The sequence below is a fragment of the Bactrocera oleae genome, chromosome 2 (assembly GCF_042242935.1).
Source record: "Bactrocera oleae isolate idBacOlea1 chromosome 2, idBacOlea1, whole genome shotgun sequence".
NCBI classification, from domain to species: Eukaryota; Metazoa; Arthropoda; class Insecta; order Diptera; family Tephritidae; genus Bactrocera; species Bactrocera oleae.
Genome location: NC_091536.1, coordinates 17156395 through 17181866, shown reverse-complemented (window position 1 = coordinate 17181866; position 25472 = coordinate 17156395). Strand labels below are relative to the sequence as shown.

At 32.0% G+C, this 25472-nt stretch overlaps 1 long non-coding RNA gene across 1 annotated transcript; it reads left to right on the top strand.

Moving 5' to 3' along the window:
• The first annotated feature begins 1442 nt into the window (after positions 1 to 1442).
• On the top strand, positions 1443 to 23556 carry LOC138857428 (uncharacterized). Its single transcript, XR_011396502.1, has 3 exons — positions 1443 to 2261; positions 11522 to 12271; positions 23438 to 23556. It is a non-coding gene; the product is annotated as an uncharacterized lncRNA (long non-coding RNA).
• The last annotated feature ends 1916 nt before the right edge of the window (positions 23557 to 25472 follow it).

Below are 25472 nucleotides of genomic sequence, written 5' to 3'. Positions count from 1 at the left end.
CACGTTTTGTCCAGTGTAAACTCCTAAATTTAGTTAGCCGATATCAGTAAAACGTAGCACACTTTATTAACTTTGACCAATTTAAAAGATAATATATTTTATATCTCAATTATGTTCGAAGTCAAAGCAGCTCAGAAATAATATATAATACATATTTCTAAACATAAGCGCTTCTACAAAATTCAAAAGAATTATTAATTAAAAAAGTTTAAAAATTTTTAATTTTAAAATTATTAATTTTCAGTGAAGTATTGTAAAATGTCGAGAAAAATATTAAATCTGAACAATCAACGCATTGCACAAAAAAATGAAAAATTTAAAATATACGGAGGAAAAAAAATTTTTCCTCAAAAAGTTTACCGGAAATACGCTTGAAGTACCCATTTTAGTTGTGAAGTGGTGCTGTTGCAGCAGACTAGTCCCCAGAAGGCTATATTTTGCCATTGGATTAACTTATGCAATATCTATAAAAAAGTTTCAAAACAAAACATATCAATTTTCGAAATTTTTACATTTTTAATTAATTTTGGGACGTTATGGGAACTGTACGTTGACTTTGTGACTTTGTCGAATTTCCAAAATTAAATATTTCTAATAGACCAGGTAGATAATTTTGAAATTGAAAAGATAAAAAAACAAGCATTAAAGGAAAATTAATTTACATGCGATCCTTATATATATACTAATGTATGTATGTATTTTTATTCATATGTAGTTACCTATCTATTTACATACATACAATATATATATATATATATATATATATATAATATGAAATTATTTTACTGGTACAAAGAGAAAAAATTAACCTGCTACCCACCTGCGATTTGAAATAGCTTCCACACAAAGCTACATGCAGACACCTACAATTGTGTTTGTGTAGATAAATTGCAGCTGCATATATGACTGCTCAGAACTCACGCATAAATACGTGTAGATAAACGCATATATAAGTTAACAGCATACTGATAGTTTTAAGTTAATTCGAAGCAACCAAAGCAACTTCCTGCCGCAACAAACCAACCACTCAAAGAGAGTGTGGAACGCAACTGAAATTTGCTCTTAGCAATTTATCTACCGAATATGAAAACCACAACAAAGGCGGTGATGAAAATTACTAAGCAGAAAGTAAGCTATTGCGGCGGGTTGCCATTGCAGCTGAAAGTTGATAGTGTATGATAGCATGGAGATAGCTAACTTTTACTAAAAAAATATTTACGTTTATATGAAAAATCTCAAATTAACATTTTGTATGAATTTTAAACATAAATATGTACAGATGTATGTATATGAAAACTGTATGCCAACACCTGAGTAAATGTATTTGACCACCCATTGGAAAAGGTAGTAACTAATTGTAACCAAGAGCAACGAAATGTGTTAGTAACAACCAAACAGCTGAGCGCCAAACTTTGTCAGCCGACAGTGGAGCATACACACACACGCTTGAAAAATATACGTAAATATATATATGTATGCATGTGTGTGTATATAGATATTGTGGAGCCGAAAGCATATGGCAACAAACGAGGGAGCGAGCACAACCGAATTGGCGCAACGATGGTGGCGCTGACACAAACGAGTGCGCGAACGAATACGTTGAAGTATACCCGGTAGATTTGTGGATGAGGCAGGCATCATACATATATACATACATACATATATAGGTATATGAAGGCTTGCATTCGCACTCGTTGTTCGCGGCGCACCGTAGATACTTTATCCGTCGCAGTTATACGAGTCGTCAGTCTAGTGTCAGATACGAAGTTATTCAGCTCAACGTGCGGAAGAAAATTTTTCATTCTCACACATTTGCTTATTGCTAGTAATGTTCAAATGTTTGAATGAACGACAGCAATTGTAGTAGAACAAAAATATTGTTAATAATAGTAAAAATTTCACAATAACTTCAACAGTGTGAGCAATTAATATAACAACAAGCACTAGAACTGGAAAAGTGTAAAAAAAAATTTCGAAATAAATTGAAATACAAAACAAATTGGAAGAAATCTAAGCTAAACATAAAGTGGAAGCAAAATTCAAAAGTAGCGCCACGCCGAGCCGTTACAAAGTGTAAAAAGTTTACGAAAACAAATTTAAAAATTTACAAAAATATTAAAAAATTAACTGAAAATTCACAAAAAAAAAAAACAACTCTACTTACATAAACTAATATTTTATGTGTTAAATGTTTACACTAACTGTAAAACCATTAAATGTATCGTGTTTTAACTAAAATTTCCAGCTAAGAAAAAAATAAAGTAAGATAAAATTTTTTAGCTAAAATATATTAATAAAAAATGTATTTGTTGTGTGCCGTTAAACTAAAAAGTTAAATTAAATAAAATTTAATACACATTAATATATTCATACGGTGACTTTAAAAATAATAATATTAAAATTGTATGCAGTGCAAAAATTTTAATTAATTAATAAATTTAAAAATAATATTATTTTTCAATATTGAAAATAAAAAAAATCACAAAACATAACAAAACAAAAAACGTAATAGATAAAAAAATAAAAATAATATATTTATATGTATAAAATATAAGCCAACAACAAATAGTTTGCGTCAATAAAAATTTGTGCTGATTTGTAGAATCCAACAATGAAAAGTGTTGTTAAATGATACATTTTTTGAAATAATATCGTAAATTCGCGTATTTTTATATTTAAATAACTGCGCTCAATGTTATTCAACCGCGAAGAGTATATGTAGGTTTTTATGCTTCGTTTGATGCGCCTCAGAAAAAATTATTTATGCTTTTCTTATACTTTTAAATAAAGTTTCTGGTACGCCACGCTTTGCTATTTAACCAACCAAGCGTTATGGCGGCGCTTTGCTGCTTTTCTAACGGTATTAATGTGCTCTTGAGTTCAGTTTAAAAAGCAGCCAACTTCGCTGCGCTCGCTTACATACATACATATGTGCGCGTATTAGTGTGGCAATTTGTGCGCCAATTGATTACCCTGCTTTGTTACGGTCAAGCGGGAATACAATTCAAGGCATATGATAATAAGTGGATATGGAAATGCATAATTAGTTAGTAATTATGAATATATAGATAAATTTGTATTTATTTAGCGGTAAGCGTGGAGTAAATGATGCAAATAAAGTGTAACTTATGAGAGCGTGGAATTTACAAAATATAATAGTTGATTTTAAAAAAAGCGATTTTACTTCAAAATAAACCATTTTCAAAGGAGGCTTAGAGGCTTTTCAACTATTTACACTCCCATGATTGTTTTTAGTTAGACCAATAGACTCAATTTTACATACACTGTGGTATAACTTTTTCGATTTCAATTCGAAATATTTCCAAATGCATGTTAACCTCAAAAAAGGCTTCATTTAATTTGACAAATAAACATTTCTGCTCGAAATATATTAGCTTGAAAATAAAGGTTAGAATTTCTTTGATTACATCAAAATGTGTTTGTCAAAAACCAAAAAAAAAAAGAATCTTCATTAATTTAGTAACTTATAATTATTAAATAAACAAATGATCCTTATCCAAAAATATCTCTCTTTCTTTCAATCTTTTCAATTTAAAACCATATTTCTTGCAACTATTTTTTCTCAGTGCATAATTATATTATATTAAACACAACTTAGTTTACTCATCTCTAAATCCACTACGAAGAATGACCTTATTTAACAACAACTACTTGCATATATGGAAAACAGCGCCCACACAACTGAGACAAAGCCAACTTTCTTATTAAAATATTAAATTTTATAAGTTTCTTGACTTCGAGTGTAAAGCTGCTTATAATACAAAATGTTACAAATGTTGTAGGTATTTATCGTAAATGAGCAAGACGCTTAAAGCTAGGGAAAAATCGTAGGCAAATCATATATGTCGTTAGCATATGGCAAAATATACAATAAAACTCTCATGCTTGAGTAAGAAAAAAACTTATTTGTATATACACATATGCATATAGAGTTGACACATGCATTTACATATGCAATAAAATTACGTGTAAAATAAATATGTGTATATTTTAGGGTATTTGCAGTATTTTTTATGAAATGTAAATGCAGATAGCTTTTTATAGCCATTTCAGTGTTGCACTGAAAACAATTCGAAAATATAAAATTGTGTCCACTGGAACTTGATTTACACTCCCATTGTACTGACAGTCTGAAATTCTTTAATGATATTAAGAAACATCTCTCTCATTTCAAAGTCAATATTAAAGAGTGTAATGAAATTTTTTGGTCCCACACGGCGACCTTAAAAAAAACAATATTTTTTTTTTAAAGCTGATATGCTTTTAGCACTTAACACTAGAACTCTTTCTCTCTGAAAATTAGAAGCGTAGAAGCGTAATAATCTATAATATTATTCTATACACAAATTTAATGAAAATCATAACATTATCGTTAAATATGAAATAGGTATAAAGAGTAAATGCTATAAATAAATGATGCAATCGGTCATTTTGACCGGTCGTAGTTTTAGTGTTAAGTACCGCCCTATTCGCAGCAAAAATCGATTTTATATATAATTTACTTGTAATTTTATATATAATCTTGGATTTAATTACATATTTTTGATGCTTAAGTACTTTTAGGTTATCTTTAATATGTTGGTATAAATATTTGAAAAACTTTGTTACGACTTTTTCAAAAATTGGAAAATTTTTTATATATTATATATTGTAAATAATAACTAAAAAAATGTTATTCAAATTAAATATGCTTCACAAATTTGCCACCAGTGGCGCACAGTAACCCATTGAAGTTATGCTTTTATAATGTTATGGTATTTTTTCATTTCTAAACTACTTTTGCAGTTTCCGAAGCCATTTTTCACTTGCTATTTGGTTGTTGTTTTTCCAACAATAATTTAGAAATTTTGAAGAGCCCTGCCGTGTTAACAGTGCTTGGCCGTATAAAAATGCTGAACCGTGTCTGTTACGAAGATTTAACTGCTGTGGGAATGAACGCATGTCACGGTGGTCGCTCAATGAGAGCTATTAGTGAAAACGGTTGGGCAAAGGCGATCAGCTGTTAAATAACGTCAGAAGAATAGCTGATTGCAATTTGCTGAAGCTGCTATCAAACAGTTATTAAATTAATATTAAATTAAAATGTAAATTCATTATTGATGAGCTCTCTTTTTCATTTTGCGGTACAGAAAAATTTATAACTTATAATTACTATAACTGATAACTTAAAGGAGTTTCCAATATTTATCAAATAATAATATTACAATTTTTTCCAAGAAAATTTAATAGTTGTGCTAGGAAATAATTTTTTTGCACTTGTGCATATGGTTGACCACCCTAATGTAGTACCAAAGTCAACTCCCAACTCCCAAGCGAAAAGGAAATAAATTAATAAAAAGAAAAATACGTTAAGTATGTACGTATACTTAAATACTACACAAACTAGAAGTGTTATTTCGAAATCGTGATCGCGTGCAAAAGCGGAGCAGAAAGCAAATATAATGTAAAGCCACACCGGTTGCTGGAAAAATAATTTTTTACTCTTTATATTAAGATAAAAAATTTTAAAATAGAATTTAATGTTCAGGCGAAATATACGTATATATATAAATTTATATATATGGTATACCATATATATACATAGATGTATAAATATGTATGCTATACATACATAACACACATAGTATATCTAGCACCCAGCGCGTTTTTACGTAATAGTACATCGCCTTCAAACAAGCACTGATTTGTAATGGTCTAGACTTGACTATTTTACTGTTCTTTGTTTTTGGTACATACATTTTATATAGAAAAAAACACTTATATACCAACATATATATTTACATATGTACATATACATAAGTGAATATGACTATGAATTTTATTTTAAGTGCGCGCCTGCTACATATGCGTCTAAATTTATTGTTGAATGGTTATTATTCTTCAACTTTTTTCCATAATGCCACAATCAAGTAACTAACGGGCGGTCAGTTGAGTTGAGAACGAAGCAATGTGGAAGTAATTAAGTCTTAATTAAAGTAGTCAGACACACATACACATGCATATGTACTTTATGAAGCACAAATAAAGCTTTGCATAAGTATGTGTTATATACAGCATTATTTGTGTGTAGATATGTGTGCATATATGTGTGTATGGAGCTTGTACATTGTCCGCAAGTAAGTGCTCGCATTCGCACAAAAGTCGAACGGAAGGCGCTTGTGTAGAAACTCAATGAATTATATGAATTATAGGCAAAATCCATAGCACATAGCAAAGCTTAGCGTGAGATACAGTAATAAGCTGAAAAAGTATGCATATGCAGAAATTTTTTATGTGCTTCAGTATATGATATATACATACATACATATTTACATGTATGCATGTATTTGGTCAATAAAGCATATGACTTACTAGCTCTAGCGCTAAGTAGTACTTATGGTATATAATAAAACATATATTGCATTTACTTATTTACTTGCTGATAGTCATATTAGTCATATTAAGCGACATTAAAATACGTTGCGCTGACCTGTAAATGAAAGTATTTATTTGAAAGGCGCCTAGAAGCTGACTTGTACTGCGCAGGTAATGTCGTCATTCCGATGAGAGATATATCAGTTATAACCTTCGAATATATAAACAAAATAAAGCAAATCCTACGAGTCGGTATAGAAAGGGTAATTTTTTTAAAGCAAGTATAAAAGTGAATGTCTTATATACTCACACCCCACATTCAATATTAATTAAGCGAATTGGGGATATTAAAAAATATCAGTATTAGATGAAGACTGGTCCTTTTTTAGGGCGTTGTCCGTAAAGTGAAGTAATAATCTGAAAGTGAAGAAAAGTATTGATCTTTCAGGGGTGTTTTTCAATAATTATTTATCTGAGAAATTAAATAATTTTTAAATTGATCAAGTATGTAATTTTTTTTTTATTATTTGGTATTTATTATTATTTTTGATATTTGGCTCTGTTATTCAATTTACTTGACGCTGGATCCCAATATATGTGTAACTCGCTTCCCAGAGAGCTACGGTAGAAGGGAGGAGTAACAGGACGTAAAAAAGCAATGGGTGCTCGATGATATTTTTCTTGTGTTTTGTTGGCGAATATCTCTTTGATGGTCTCGAGCAAAGTCCTTTTTGCAGAAAAATTCTGATATTAAAATATTATCAAATAAAAAAGAGATGTTTATAAACACTTTTATACAAATTTTCCGAACACAATGGTTTCAAACCGTAATTACGATCACGTTTTCTGTGTTTTAGTCGTTAAAGATTATTGAATGACTAATTTCAAAGTTTGCTTTAATCCGCAGCTTGCTCTAAATGTGTTATGCAACACATATCTTGTATTATCCATAAATATGGTTACCTAAAATAATTTTACGGCAGCTGTGTAAACTTTCGTTAGCTGTGTCTCACTGACATTTTCAGGCAAGTAAATCAGTTGGAAAGGGTTGAATTTTGAAATAGAGGCCTCTAAGTTTATTCTGTTTCTCAGCCTCAAAATAATCAAGAGATTAATTTGAAGATCACATTTTGAAACAAAATGTTTATGTCTGAATTGTAATTCGAATTAGAAGTCTAGAAACTGAAATAAATAATGACTGGCAACCCCTCGTAATAAGCTCGTTAGAATGTCGAATGTTAAATTAGAGAAAACCAAAATAAAAAAAGAGATCAGCAATAAGGCATCCTTTGCAATCTAAGCTTGAATGAAAATTTACATCGCTTCAACAATTTAATGCTATCTTTATTAATTTACCGTTACACAATTGCATTCATTTAAACAACAATCACATTAGCAATGCATTGTAGCTGCAGCGTGTTCGCCGCTACCATGGAAAGCTATCCTGTTAGTTGCAATCTTCGCCACTGCAGCAAAACTTTTTCCTTTCGACATTTCAACGCGCAAATCAAATGAAGTAAATTGCCGCAAAAGTCGAAAACGCGACAAAAGTAAAGAATTTCCGAAGAGTAAATGAAAGGGATGAACTGCCTAAGAGTCTTCGACGCGCCAACTGTTGGGAATATTTAATTTCCGCAGCATTTGTACGACTTTCCATATACCTACAATTGTGTGTGTGCAAGTTTTTTTTTTGTTTTTGTTTTTATAATTTTTTAATCAGATTGGTACAAAATATATAAGCCAAGTTCGCCAACATAACCGCAGACCAAGCCGTTAAGCGACCTGGGAGTTAGCCAGCTGGCCTTTTGGGCAATGGTCACCGCGCCGTTGTCGTTGCGATCGCCGCTCTTCCCTCCTTCTTCCCCTTTGTCGTTTTGGCATTTCATTTCGCTTAGAGTTCTCACTCTATGCGGTGGCAGCTGTTGGATTGACGGTAAGCGGTTGCCACGATAAAACGAATGTATTTGCCTCTCTGACTTATTGTAGACATACACCTGTTCTTTAAGAAATGCCCAGTAGGGAATTTTTAAGGCTATTATGTATATGTATGTATATGGTATAAATAGTATTCTTTCTTTTGCCGTGAGCACTTTTCTTTGTGAATTGACATGCATTTTTAGTCCTTTAGAATACTTTTCATATACCCTGAAAAAAAAGAAACCCGTATAACAATTGATCTTACCTTCAAACAAAAAAAAAATTTACAAACATACATCAATGTGCTGTTAGTTTTTTCGCTTTAGTTCCACTACTTTTCTACCAATTAGTTTTTCATTGTAATTGAAAAATATTTTTCTAACCACTAGTTTTCCTACAAGGCATTTGTAAACATATTTGGTGCTCTCATTTTGGTGTTAATCCTGTCAGCTGTTTTGCTGACATTGAAATCTTCAAGTTTCAATTTAGCATATTGTTTTATTTCTTTTTTCATTGAATTACAATTCCGTGCGCTTCTAAGCATTGAAACCTCAGCAAACCACTTAATTTAGTTGTTCGTCGTAACACGAAATACTCAATTTTACATTTAAGTTAATTGTAATTACTTGTATTAAGAAAAGATTTAATCTCGATGCCCTTTTTGTGTTACCTTGCCGTATTTGCCATTTTAGCCATCTGTCTGCTGTTCTAGTCCGCCGCCCTCTAACTACATAACCTAAAAAACCGCTCGGCATTTTGTCCAGGATGTGCAGGTACGACTATATATGCATTTATATATGAATGCAATTTACAGCTATTTATCACTGTGTCTGCAGCTGGCGCCCCTCTTCGATTCCTGCTCCGCTTGTGTACTTACCTCGACAGCTGCATCGGCAAAAAATAGCTAAAGATTTGCAGTCACGATTATTTATCGTAAGAAAAGTAATAAATTTGGTGTTAATAAATATAAATTATATATTAGAAAAGAATTAAGGAGCTCCAATGATTTATTCCGTTTTAGAAGTAGCAGATTGTTTCAATTTCAAGCTATGGATATTTATCTAGAATATCCGAATGTTCTAACTGAGTTTATTAAGGATTTAGGAACAGAACAGTAGCACCTGACAATATATAAATATTTACTCAAAAACTCGTGTTTATAGTCATTATGGTGTTTAACATTTTAAATTGCTCTCAAAGTGGAACTTTGCAGTGCAAAATCGTTTTCTTAACTCGCCAAACCCAGCATTTTTTTGATTTTTTGCTCCGTATATAATATATTATATAAAAGTTCTATAACACCTCGATTATAGTTAACTGCTATCAATCTCAAAATCTTAAACTCGAGTTTATGACACACGGTGACTGTACTGCATGTTGATTGGCTAGAGGTAGAATAGCTAGATATAGAATAACAAACTTCTAACATGGTTCTTAGAACTCTCTTTATTTTTTATGAAGTTATGGAGAGTAATAAAGGAACATCTGTTATCAAAAACTATGTGTTTTAAAGTCAAAGCTAGGCTTACAAAAATATACTTAAGTGCTTAGTACTAGTTTACATTATACATTTGTTTGCTCTACGCCAAAAAAAAAAAATGTTCTTCAGTATTTAGGTTTGCTGAGCATTTCTGTAAGATTGAACTATTTTAATTTAGTTCGGTATTTTGGTATAGCGGCCAATGATACTTCGCCTGGTAACCCATGAATACTTATTTAGTATATTAACTTTTATTATTACGGTGTTTTGTGGGATATGAAACGCTTTTGACAGACCAGGTAATTTGAAGCTCTCAATTTAGTAGCGCCTTGTATGGCGATGCATTAGAAAACTCTTGCCATTTTCTGCTTCAAATTTAGTCATTCGTGGGGTGTCTATCATTTAAGCTTATCTTCAAAACCTTTAGGCGGACCAAACATCAGCTAATTGACTTCGTTAGCAGCAAATTTTTTACTAAGACTGAGTAAGCAATTAAAGGATGAGTATTACCTTGCTGTTAGGACACTTCGGATTCAACGCACATAACCTCTACCCCCAAGTCGTTTTGTAGATATGTTAGTGCACGTGTTTGATAAGCCAAAATAATAAGTTTATATATACATATGTATATGGTATATACCTTTACATACATTACATCTTCTACAAATTACCAAAATTCTACTTGTGAAAATATTGCACAATATAATTCGATTTATTGCGTACTTCATGAAAACAACCGAAATACTTTGTGTCATTAATTCGACACACGTCGTCGTTGACGCTGTGACTGCACACCATTACATATTTATGGTATTGTTTTAAATTATCTATATGTATATGTATGTGTGTATGTAGGTGTTGGTATTAACGCGAATGTGCCGCTAATAAAAAGTCGCGCACGTAATGCGAGATCTTGACAAATTTGACACTTTTACTTTCAAGCGTAAGCTGATGTTTTTGATTGTTGTTTTAATGTTGTTGTATTATAAAAAATACAAGCACTTGTCTGCAGCTTGCTTGTGCAGCGCGTACAGCCACATTTTGCGTTGTTGTACAACAAGTATTGAATATTATTTTTATTTGAAGATAATAAAACTTAAATAAAATAGAAAATATTGTTGTTGTTGTATTTAATATGTGTGTGCGGCAGCTAAATGAGGTAGCAAATGGCTAAGCAGTTAACCAGTTTCTGCGCGCCAATCAATTAGTAATTAATCAGATGTAGTTTGGCAAGAACCGGTTGCCGTCGTAACTGGGCTAAGGCGCTCAACGGCTACAGTGCATAAAACATGAACTTGTCTATTTTCGGCAGTCGTGTTGATTGTCGAAAATATTGTTTATATGCACATTACCAAAATATTAAACACAATTCCAAGTGATTTGTGGTGTTTGTATAAACTATTACTCAATAAAAATTTAAATGGCATATATGAAGGCACGTTCGACAAGAGCATTAAGGCAAATAGCATGAGAATAAAAGCGCTTGTCCAATAACTATGCGCATAAATATTAAATAATAATAAAATCAAATCAAATGACACCACTTTTCAAAAATATAAAATTCATAATATCGCTAAGTGATTCGTCAAAATCAACAAAAATTTCAACTGAATTTAAGCGATAAAGTATATACAAGTAAACAGCACAAATTTATGTTGAGCTTAAAAAGTTTGCGTTGAAATAATTTAAAATATATGCAAAAAAACATCTATATTTCGCCAATAAATTTTTTGTTTTTTCTATTTTCAGTTTCACACAATTTTGCATTTCAATGTAGAGAAATATTCAATATTCAAATTCAACAAAATATTAATGGGCATCGTAAAACATACCTAAAAACACCTTAATACCAAAAACAAAGCCAAGCTTAAAATTATTTAGTGCATATTGTGATAAATAGAGAACAAGCGATAAGTGGAAAGCGGAAAAATAAGCGCTTATTAAATTTACGAAAAAGCTGAATATTAAACAAAAAATACAAAAAGTTCGCTTTAAGTGACACAAAAATCGCTGAATAGTAAAAACGCGTAGCAAAACCAAAAAGCCGTAAAACAACTATTTGAAAGTGTAGAAAACTCATTATGTTCCATGTTGAAAAAAAAATAATATTTCAAGATAATTAGTGGCAAGTCAATGATGCAAGTGGAAAAAATACATTAGCAGTAAACAACAAAAAAATCATAAAACATAACAACAAATAAATTGCTATACAAAAAAAAAAAATATTTAAAAACCAAAATACTAAATACTTACAAATATATCAGTGTAGTGTAGTTGTGCATTGTGTAAAAATTAAAGCCGATTTGTCGGAATTCGATAGATTAATGGTGAAAACATTGCGAAACAAAATTAGTAACGCAAAACGAAAAGAAAGAAAAACAACAAATAGAAATAAAATACCACTCAGCAGCGATATAAAAATCGTGAAAATTTTAAACTCTGTAAAATAAGCAGTCAAAATATATCATATTGAAATACGAATTTATTCGAGCATAAATGGTAAATAATTTATTTTATTAAGCTTCTAAAAAATATGCAATTTTTTAGTTGTATCTATTACTACTTGGAACATATTATACCTATATAATGTGACAGCTATACAAGACTAGTTAAATGGAGTTCGCTACTGATTGCATGTTAAAAATGAAAAAAGTTAACTTCGGTTGCCCTGAAACTATAATATAATAACCTTTACAAATAAAAAGTTTTCCATAAAAGAACATGATTTTGATAGGTCAGCTTGTATGGCAGCTATATGCGATAGTAATACGATCTGTACAATTTCTGCGAAGATTGTAGACTTGCCTTGGAAAATAATCTATGCTAAAGTTTGTAAGATATCTTCTAAAATGCAAAAGTTGTCCATACAACGACATGTATTTAAACGTTCAGTTTGTATGGCTCAACAAAAATTATAGAGTTGCCTGGAAGAATAATCTATGCCAACTTTTGTAAGATAACTTCTCAAATAAAAAAATTTTCCATACAAGAACTGGATCATGATCGACTAGTTATGCAATGCAGTAGTGGTCCGTTCTAAACAATTTCTTTAGAGATTGCTCCGTTCCTTTGAACAATAACCTATGTCAAATTTGGTGAAGATATATCGTCAAATGAAAAATATTGTATGGAAAGCACTTCATTCCAATCGTTCCGATATCGGCGTTTCCGACAAATGAGCAATTTCAGATCAATATCTCAAAAACTGAGGGTATATACAGTCAGACGGGCGGTAGAACATGACTGAATCGACTCAGCACGTCATGCTGACAATTTATGTGTTTATACATTTCATAGGGTCTCCGAAGTGTACTACTTGATTTTACAAGCTTCGTGGCAAACTTGATATGTATACCCTGTTCTGAGTATAATAATGGATTATAAGCGTTACTCTTCGTATTTTCATATTTAATGGATTCTATTTCTTTTCTAATATTTTCATGATTTATTACACGTTCTTGTTATGGATAATTTTGGTGTTTAATATTGAATACTATTCTCAAAACGACATCATTTAAACTTTTTATTTTAATTCGGCTGCGACACCTCTCATTTTTGGTGCTGCTGGATACGAAGATTATAGTGAACAGGTTAGTTAATGAATGATTATGTCAAGTATCAGATATTTAGTTAAGCCAAAGCCTTTTAAAATACTTAAATTAAAATTTGTGCTTTTGCTTTATAACATGTTTGCATTAGCCAAAGTCGGGTTTACTGATGATTTTGTCGTTTAGCACAAAATATTACTTTCAAGACCATCCTATGTAAAATTTTGTTTAACTTGTCTTCGACACCTCAAATATTTGGTGTTTACAGAATGTTCGCATTACTCCAAATTTTGAGGTTTTCCATATAATTTTGTTCCTTTAACACTTTAATGCGGTTATTGTATATTATTTTTTCGAAATGATTTTCGAACACCAAATTTACAAACATTTACCAAACATTAAATTTCTTTATATAAATTTTGTCATTTAAAAATAAGCTGCTTCAAATTGCTTCTCGCGTATAAATATCTAATAATAAGTAAATATTTAACTTTTATAAAAAATTCATTATCTTCGCGAGTTTGGAAAATGAAGTGTGAGGCGTAACAGCGGCAGTCAAAGTATTAGTTTATTTATTTAAACAAGCATACCTAGTATTTGTTTATAAATGAAATAATGAGAACCAAGACTGAGACCGACACGCCGTCGCAAGTGTTTTTCTGTTTACATATACATACTCGTATGTATATATTAAAAGAAACAAATAAGCACATACATACATGCATATGTAGGTAGAAATATATGACGAGTATATACAATAATTGTGGACAGTCACTCGCTCACTTGCCGGATTGCAATGTTTTGCGTCTTTAAAAAATTTACAAGCCAAGTGGGTGAACGTGTGGAAATAAGCTCATTTTTCGGCGCTGAGTGTGCCAGTGTACATACATATATTTATATACATATATGTGTATATATACATATTATATATATAAATTGATATCTTTATGTGGGTGTGTCTTTTATTTGACTTAGTATATTTGTTGATTGATACCTTTTTTATGAATTTTCTAACCTAAGCGCATTTCTTCTTTAAAATAGGGGTTCCTAGGCATTGTGAGCCAATATGATAGCGACATATGTATGTCTGGTGACAAGTTCCCATGCACAAAAATATCTGCATTATGTGCATGTATTTATATACATTCTTCAACACATCGTTATACATACATATGTATGTATGTTATGCTCGTAGTTCATTTTAATTGACTTCGTAAAATTAAACAATTTTCGCTTTGCCATTTTGCTTTTGAAAGCCTTGCTTGTTTTGTTGCTTTGTAAGCGTTTATTCTGAGTGTGCGTTAAAAAGTTAATGATAGAAAATACATAAATAAAAGAATTGAATTGTAACTATTGATGCCGGCCAGAGATCATTAATTGAATTAATTAAACGAAACTGGCGAATAACTCTGGAAAATGTGTAGGTTTTATTTTATTTACATACATATTTATATATATATGGAGCTATATATTTATAAAATATAAATAATTATAAATAATAAAAGCTTCGGGTAATAATGCTGTTTTCTATTGTAAAGAAAACATAAAAAGAAAAAAAGTTAACTGCGGCTGTACCAAACCTACAACACCCTTCACAGGAGTATTTTTTATACCCACGGTCCAACAAGGTCAAAGGAAAACGTTTTGCTAGTTCTTTCTAAACAAGCTTAAAATCGACTTAAGGTTACTTAAAAAGGAACAAATATCGCTTATGGTTATCTTTATCTTGATTTTGATCGGTCAGCTTGAAGGGCAACTAAATGTCATAGTGGTACGATCTAAACTAGTTTGTACTTGTAACTTTGAAAAGTAGTACATGCTAAAATTCGGGAAGATATCTTGTCAAATGCAAAGGTTTTTCATACAAGAACTGGTGATCGATTACTTTGTATAGCTGCTATATGCTATAGTGGTCCGATATCGGCGGTTTCGTGCAGCTTCTTAGAGAAGAAAGAAAAGGTGCAAAATTTCAGATTAATATCTCTAAAAATCAACATAGCTCTTCCCGCTGATCATTCAACATATGTATATATAATCTATAGGATCTTTGATTATTCCTTCCGTGTGCTACAAACTTCGTGACAAACTTAAGGGGTTACATGGGTTTTACAGCTTAAAAACGTCGTTTTTTTTTGTTGTCTTATTTAATTATATAATATATCTAGAATATTGTCCTAAATGCTTAAGCTGCGCAGAGTGCTAGTTTTGTAGATACAGCCTTGAAAAGTGGCGCACTCGAAGTCAGCTATATGCTTTTAGTCAGTTAAAACTTTAAACGAGTTTTTCTCGAAACTGTGTTTTCAAAGTCGGTTGTCAAGATTGCTCCAGAACTACTCGACCGATCTTAATGAAATGTTACACAATAATTCGAGATATAATTTAGAAGGTCTTAAAGGAAGAAGTTTTTTCTGTCACAACTATTTAAAAATAAAAATATCATCGGGAAATTTTCACCAAAAAAAAACGTCTGTTAAAAATACAATTTTCACTTTTTTTCCCATCGTCCAATACCTAGTTTATGCTCTTAATTAAAACACATATTTTTTTTTTTGTATACTTGTATATATATATATATGGATATGTATGTTTATATTAGGAATAATACAAAGTTTGAATACAATATTTCATGCTTTATATGAAAAAAAAAATGATTGAAAATTTTGTGTTCTTGTCGAGGGTATAACATAATTGTAAATAAAGTTCAGTAGTGTAAATTTGTCAATTTCTCAGAGAGTTAGCATTTACTGCAGTTTTGAGCGATATGTGTGAAGTAGAGAGATTCGAATATAACCACTTTCAAAAACTTTACTTTCTACTTTTGTTGCAATCGTATTGCTATCTAAACTATAATTTTTCTGCTTATGGTACACGTTGTATATGCATTTAAATTTGTGTACAAAAATTTTACGCATTTTGGTGGGACTTATCAGGCTTATTGAGTGTAGCGATAAGATTTGACGACAACAACACTATAAGCATATTTGCATAGTTTAGTAAATAAAAAGAAATTACCTTTGGAACACATTTGCCACTTTTTATATAGAAAGTTATAAGTAAATTTAGATTTTTGCTATCAAAATAAAGATTTTTAAGTTTTTAGATATTGAATATAGTTTTTCGTCTGTTTTGGATTGTGTTAACTGCGAAGTTAAGGCTATTTGTTCTAGTTTGCTTACTTATTCTTGCATGTCGTAATGAATTTTTAGAAAATAATTTTATATAAAAAATAGTTTGGCAGAAAAATTTATTTTGCTCCTAAAAAAAATATAAAATATCTATTTGCTATTAATTGCGCTAATATTTAGATAGAGACTGCTAGTAATTTCTATAAATATAGTATATGGCAATATTTGTATCATATATATTCATATTTGCCACTAAAGCATTATTTTCGAATTCAAACTGCAATTGGTTCATGTCTAATAAGAAAAGGATTCGATAATTTCTTATGTGACATGTTTACTTATTAAAATTGGAGATAAATTTAGCTTAAACCTGATATATATAATAATAATAATAGCAACAACAACAACAATAATAACACTCAAGCACTTTTGATAAGCTCAAAATACAAATAAACTGCAATAAAATTAAAATCGCTACCAGGTGTTCAAAATTTTTTCTTTCTACAAATCACAATCGATGTAGTCATAGTAGCGATAAAATTTCTGCTAATTAGTGCATAAACGAGCTAGTAATTCTGAACAAAAGGTATAAGATATTTGTATGTAGATAGGCATATTTACTCACTTGTAAATATGAAAGTATACATGGCATAAGGCAATCATAGGTTTATCGGCAGCAAAAAAATTTTTTCAGGCGAAACACACACACAAGTGCATAGGTATCTTAATTAATAAAGTTAATCCATTTCATATAAATATAAATAGCTCTTTTTCGGTTGAAATAAAGCGTTTGCTGTGATTTGGAGTAAGTATGCCTCTGTGTGAGTTTGCGCCTGGTGTGCTGGGGGTACTACGATGACGGGCCGTAATTTGCGGACAACGTCGTTATCTCTCGTTAAGGTGTTTCAAGTACTTTGATATTCTTTAAGTGGAAGTAGTTTCTGCTTGAAAGTCTCAGTTAACATATTTGTGCAAAGTCTTAAATTTCGCTTGAACATCCAACATTTGTTTCAAAGTGCAATATTTCGACTTTACTTGTATACCCAACTGGATATATAAACGAAAATGCGGACTTTTTTTTACCAATAAATCAATATAAAATCATAAAATAATCAAAAATGTGTACGAGTATATATGTATAAGATAATAATAAAGCATGAGAAAACAATAAATACGGCCGCACCGAAGCTAAAATACCCTTCACAGGCGCATTTTAGTAGCATTAAAGTGTATAAAACATCGTTATTCTGATTTTAATCGTTCAGCTTGTATGGCAGCTGTTTGCTATAATCTGAACAATTTATTCGAAGACTATAGCGATGTCTCAGATAATAATCTCTGCTAAATTTCGTGAATATACATTGTCAAATAAAAAAGTTATCCATACAAGAACTTGAGTTTGTTCGGTTAGTTTGTATGGCAGCTATATGCTATAGTAGTCCGATATTAGCGGCTTCGACAAACGAGCAGCTTTTTGGGGATGTAAGAACATGTACCAAATTACAGAACGATATCTCAAAAACTAAGACACTTCGACTGAACTCGTCACGCTGATCATTTATATATATATATATATATATACGCGAGCTATCTCGCTCTTATGTTAGTTGATTCTCGACAGCAGCAGAAAACTTTTATATATAATAGAGAGATATATATTTAATTGTTCGGGTCGACGAAGTTTTCTTTAGGTTGTTACAAACAGCGTGGCAAACTTAATTCAGGGTTAAAGAAACTCTGTAGTGCCGCAGTGTTTCACAAACATTTTTTCTGCCCTTAAAGCGCAATTGTATCACATTTCTTTATCATAAGCCATGAAAAATTAATTAGTTTTACTATTGATACATGTTAAAGTGTTAACTTCATTATAATTACCCTGCTCGATTGCACATTGTCAGGTCAGGTGATATAACGCCGGAAAAATTTAAGCTGCTTTGATTTTGACATATAATTTTTTGAGCTTTAGAGGGGTAATGAAAAAATAGTTGACTTTGTAGTACTATGCTCCTTTTCTCCAGTATTATTTATTTTCTTGAAAATAGCAATAATACTGTTATCGCTGCGTATCGTTGTAAACAATGAATTAAATATAATAATCTTAAAATTTGAATTCAATTTTGTTTTTATTTTGTAATCCCAAATACTGAATTAAAAAATAAAAAACTTAATCCCGCATACCGGATTCAAAAAAAATTTAATACCAAAAACTACATTAAAAATTGAAAATAAAAAAAGGTGTATTAAAAATTACAAATTAAAAATAAAAACACTTATATTAAAATTTATTTTTAATTTTAAATCTCACATACCGGATTGAAAAAGAAATAAAAACATTATTTTTTTTAGAATTAATATTTTTTCGCGATCATTCAAATCAAAAAGTAATATTTTCAATTTTAAGTTTTTAGTACCAAACATCTTGGATTTTTATTTGATTTTTTTTTAATTGAAATATTCGCAACCCTGTCGCTGTATAATTTTTGGTAAATTCAAATACCAAATAAATATGAAATATTTTTTTAAACTGATAAGAATTGCCATTTTATTTATCTGTCTGACAAGAAAATCACTATTTGTTGTTGCTTCTTGGCGCCTATGATAAACTTACAGCAGTTTGCATACACATGCATACAAATACACATATACGACGGCCACACGCAGTAAACCCCAAATTAGTCGCTGCCGGCATGTGATTAATGTGTGTACACATACACACAAACATACACATGCATAACTCAATTGTCGTTATGTAGTTAAGCATATACGTATAATTTTTATTGGAAATTTTCTGCGGTTAGTTGTTAGGTCATACATATTTGGTTTATTTTCTTTTAATTCAATTAAGCGCCATTACTGCCACAGATGCAACACGCACACACACACCCATACATGCATACATATGTACATAGAAATTGACTGGCAATAAATTTTAATTGAATTTCATGAAAATTTTCTCAGCCACTTTTTGTAGTTGCGCACATACAAGCGTTTACTTGCTTTTAATTTTTTTCTCTCGTCATTATTGCAATCGTTTGCCGCACAGGCAATCGCATATTGTATATGTATGTAAGTTGGTATGTATTGGTACCTACATGCATACGTACATAAATTCAATTGATTGATGTGAACGTGTTGCCGAAAGTCACAAGCTTCGAACACGGCCCATCAATGACTAACTTCGGGGGTTTACGTTTGTTTCTCAACCATTGCATGGATAATTTTCAACTACCAATGTAGTGGTGACCTTTCATAACACATACCACTTGTATATATTTTATTTTCAATTTTCATTTTGTGTACTCTTAAAGTTGTCATAATTCTTTGCCTCGACGCGCGCTGACATCTTTCCGTGTGGCTTGCGCGCGAACTCCAAGTCAAGTTAAGTCAAATTTTATCATTTGATCTCTATGATCTTGACAGGGTGCTGTCGCTGCTATTATTATTGTTCTTGTTGAACAAATATTGTTCTTGTCACTACGGTTATTCACTTTATATGCTCAAGTGTTTAAACAGTTATTTCGAGTATTCTTGCGCTCTGTTTCCAAAAGTCTCTTCACCCTTGCCGCTCTGGCTGCAACCCACCGCTTGCTTGATGTTTGTGATAAATTGCTTTTGCACGCTCGCAACAATTTGGATATTTTCAAATGCTTTTCACATCTATGGCAAATATACACACATACATCTATGTATCGTGTATATCGATTGCATTGGAAGTTTAATTGACTTTGCATTGTTTGGGCGTGTATTGAGTTCAAAACATGGGTCAATCGAATGAATTGCTCTCTGCGTTGAAAGGTGCATTTCGACCCACGTGTGTATTGTGTAGTTGAAATGACTGCTAGGTCAGCTAAACATATACAAGGATCAGCATGATTGATTGCAAACAATTATTATTTATAATGAAAATTTATGCACAATTTTACTCAAAATGAAATAAAACTTATGTAGTAGTTATAATATAGAAGATATATTCATGTACCTGGCACTTCAAAGTTTATATATATTTAAAGAGAAACATTTTGTTTAAGATTTATTGTTCAAAAAAGTTGCAATCGAGAGCTATACACCCACTATAGCTTTATCTAACTTTTCAATACCATATTTATGATCACATAGAGAGCTTTTGCTGCAAAAAATATCTCAGTCTCGGCAACTACTTACTCAAAGTCGCTAATTTCTTTCCAGCAATCTTTCTCTAGAAGTCTGAAAAAAGCCAAAAGTCGCGAGGTCAGATTTAGAAGCAACGGTGCACGGTGCATTGCCACATGGTCATAAGTTCTCTCGGCGCAAAGCCTTCGCATGCCTAAATATTTTTGGACGATATTTTCGACACCTCATCTTGATACTTTTAGAGTGGTTTGGAAATTTTGTGGATGTTGTTATGTTATACTTGTAAAGCCTGTTTGGAATTTAGAAAACTAATTATGAAGAACTTGTTTCGTCTGGCGCAAAATTTTAACAATACTAATCAAACCACTTATATTATATATGGATCTTTTTAATGTGCTGGTTACTTTACTTTTTCTTTGTTACCACAAACTTTTAACGTAAAAAATAAAAACACTCAGACCGCGAGACTAGTAATCATTAGAACAATTTTTCGTAGCCAGCAACACATCTTTTGTTTTGAGCATTTGTAACATAAAGTTAGGGGTTTCGAGTCCTCAATGCTCATTATTGCTTCTTTGTAACATTCGAGTGTTTATAAATCTACTTCTCCCGGAGAAACATCATCGACAATTTTAACTCCTTAGCGTTATGTTTGCTCTAATATAGTATAACGCCGAGATGTTGACCATGAAAAATGTGACGATTAGAAAAAGAAGCAGAAAAGCAAAATTCGCTTAAAGCGTAAAGTAACCAATATACAGGAGTAGTTTTTGGTTTATCACGAAGTAGTTAAAGCTACTGAAATATATCTATTAAATAATATTGTAAATAAATTATCTTGTGTTTTCAATAAAATCATTGTATGAACCACAATGGTGTGATTTTTGCTTGCAAATAAAAATTTTTTTTACAGAACTACACTCACAACCGAAAAAATTTTGTAAAACTGTTTTTAATGTAAAAAAAAGTGAAAAAATTTTGAGGTAATAAAACAATTCGAGAGAAAGATTTATTGCCTCAAAACAAATGCAGCATTTTTATTCTATATATACAACTGCAAACATCGTGAAGTATCGCCATACACTTGCAGAAGTACTGGAAGTATATAAATATCATTTTACATACCTTAAAACTTCACAGTGTGTATATTTATTATTGCGCCAGAGGTCAGCGCTATAACTTCCGCTACACCTTTATTTTTACTTTCCTCTTTTATTTTTATTGTACTTGTAATTTTCTTTTTTATATAATTTTTGTATACATTTTTGTTTTATGTTTTACTTTTCAACTTTGTTCTCATAACAACTGATCCCCACCTGATAAAATTTTTCTGTGCATCTGTCAACTGCGGAGGGTATAACCGGCTGTTGTACAACACAATATGTACATACATAGTTATTAAGATGGTTCAAAAGAGCGAATATTTGTTTTCTCTGGGTACTCTGAATTAAAGGTTCTTTGATATTTCTAAGTATTTGCTCTTGATTGTAACGGGAATGTGCTCCTCCTTATAGTTCCATGTTTTCTTCTTATTAAACTTGAAAAAATATTTCATTTAATAGATTTTGTGTTCTACAAAACTGTATCTTATTTTTTGTTGTATTTTTTTATTTTTTTCATTTTTTTCATTGATTTTTTACGCTGTATATCTTCTAAACGCTTAACCTAGTCGAGAAATTATACTGAACATTTGTGCAGAGCATTAAATTTCCTACAAAACCGTTTTGCAATTAAAAATAACTTTTTTTTATTTAGTTATAAAATTCATAAGAAAAAAATTTAACATTTGCCCTAAAATAATCAAACTTCAAATGTTCTTACTTTTTAAACGGAGTTTAAATTTCCTACAAAATCTATGAAACAAGATCTTTTTCAAGTAGTTAGAAGCTAGATATGAATTTTTCTATTCGTTATCTTTTTGACCCACCCTAATAATTATACAATATGTGTGAACGTCAGACCCCGGTCTATATTTCTTTAACACGCGCACCGCCAATCAACGAACCGGCTAACAAGAACTGTCGCCGGCGAGCATTTTGATAGAATTCTTATTTGCTAAGGTGCACAAATGCATGCATGTAGGTTTAGGTATGTGTGTGTGCTTGCTTAACATTGCAACAAATTTTACGCTGAAATGCAGTTCAGTGGCCTTTGGAGTTTAGTTCTCAATACATACATATATGTGTATACACTTATATGTACATAACTCAAAAATGTAAGCTATATAATATATAATGCTATATCAAATACTATATAACTACGTACGTAAATTTTTGGACAAATATTATCAGCTGTCAATAAAAAAACTCGCTGCATGCATCTTTACCCAACGACGTCGAGTGTTTGAAAGTTATAAACGGCGTGTGTGAACGCACACCTACTCCATCGTTCGTAATAACCCCAGCTTTCATGGAATGGCTTTCATGGCACTTTATGCAATTCTCAGGCTCATTCACACATTTTAAACCTGTAATGCACTTTTTCCGCCAGTATGTGTGTGTCTGTGAGCCTCTAATGCACTTTTTGTGCCGGTATGTGTGTGTATGTACCTATGACTGTGTGTCCGCTTGGTTGTCCACACCATTATCCTTTTACCTTTAGGCGGTTACTTGATGGACTCGGCTCGTACATTTTGATCGCTACGTATTTTCCGCACATTTTATGTTAGCACGCAACCTGAAAATTAGTGATAAGTAGTTTTGTTATGGACGTGTTATATGTTATCGCACGAGGTTATCAGCCAAAAATATTTCACACTGAGCACTCGCCGAATTTATGCTCTCGAAGGCCGCCTGCTAGGTCTTGCGTTGTCTATGTATTTAGTGTAGTGCTATAACCAAAACACATATGAACAACGAACATATTTTTTCCTCCAACTACAGCTTACAGTACTATTCACAGAATCGGGGCATCGAAGCTATAATACCCCTCACATATACAAAAGGTGGAAAATTTAATACGCCCAGGATATAAAAGGATTCTACCACGTAGTACTGGTTCGTATTGAAGTAAGTATGCTAATGGTTTGCGCAATAGTATTACTTAATATAACATACGGCTAAGTAGCTCAACGTGTGCAACAAAAGCACATAAAAGCGGCGCGCCCTTAATTGTTTCAGTTTGTTAGTGTGCGTGTCGACTAATGTGAAATACTGTGTGAGTGTCCTTAAGCTAATGTAATTATGCCATATCCTAATGTCCTGTTCGTGTTTGTTTGTTGTGCGCGGTCGATTTTCTAATTTACCGTTTTTAAGGTGTGTCACTCACCGACTTATTTAATGATACACACACAAGTTGTACATACATACATATGTATCTCCGATAACAAATATACATATTTCGGGAGAGTAAAAGTCAGTTTGTGCCATCTGCTGGAATATTGTTCTAAAATAAATTATGGTTTATTTTTGTATTTTTTTACCGCTTGGATAAAAACAGAGAGTTTTATAAATTTGCAGTAATTTTTTTTTTAACCAAAATGACTAGAATGAGAAACTGTGCAAACTTTTCGTTAAGGGGATTCAACGACAATTATTTTGTAAGTAGAGAAACTGCAAGCTTTGCATGTCTCTCGACTAAAAGAGAGAACTCTAGTGAGCTTCTTCTGAAACTACACCAACCTTGCAGCTGATTTCCACAACAGAATTTCGCTGGCAGATAAAATATGGGTAACATATATACAACATTTCAGATTCAGCCAACCGCTCGACTCCTATCAAGGCTTGGCAGAACCTACAGTGATTGCGTGGTTTAAAATTGAATTCAGAACGGCTCGTGACAATAAACTAAAGTAGAGCTGCAAACCATTTGCGAGAAGTATATTAATGCAAGTTTTCCCTGGATAAGGTTAGGTAGGGAAACGACGGACTGGAGCTTCAGATATGAATGAATGAGATTATGCCACAGATATATGCATAATGAGACTTTTGAGCTTAACTTCTCCAGTTCTAGCAGGATGCCATATTAAGTGATATTTTTGATATTTTTTCCAACACTTGCTTCAACCCAATCGGCCGCGGCCGATCTAACGCATAGTGGTCTACAAACTGGGGCCGTCACTTGATCTGCACTAACATACTTATTGCTCATAGATCTTATGTTCTAAGGGCTCTACTACGGTCTGCTTAATCGATCTTTCCCTAATGCATGAGAAAACCTGCAGATGTTTATTTCTTCTGCATTTCCTGTTATAAGAGATTATAAAATATATGTATAGCGTTTTGCTCGCTGCAAAATCTTGCTTAAGTCATCAGCATTTGCATGGTCTTTCAAAAAATGCCTAGCCATCCAGCTTATAGCTTTTCCTATTTTCAGCTGATCTCTACAATAAATACCTCACTCATACTAATTGACTTCTTCCTCTTAAGTTGAATCAAGCGCCTTGATCCAACGAGACAAAGTAGAATAAAAAGCGTATATGTACCCAATAAGCAATATAATGGGAAAGGTGTGTGAAATAAGGAAAAAGCTAACTCTAAAGGTGGGCAATATCGGCAAGAACAATGAAATAGACTACAAACTCACCCCAAATACTACACAGCGGAGGTACTTAGCACGCTCATCAATTGCACACAACAGCGGTGAAGACTAACGCACGTTGACAACAGCGACCAGCAACAACCCGCCACCGAAGCCAAGCATAACGCTTTATTTGCGACTTAGGGAGTATGAGGTGCATCAGGCAATGCAGCCGCCGGCAGCTGAAGTGGAACAGCTACATTCCTCCCTCGCAGTTGTGGCGACACAGAATGAGCCTTGCAAAGTAGTTTCCTTCAAGTGCACTGTTAGCCTACAAACTGGAACAGCACATGACGAGAAAGATATCGAAAGAGAAAAGAACAACAACAAATGCAAAACCATTGCAGAGAGATAGCGAGAGGACATAGGGGCGCACCACAAGGATGTGCCGACCGCAGC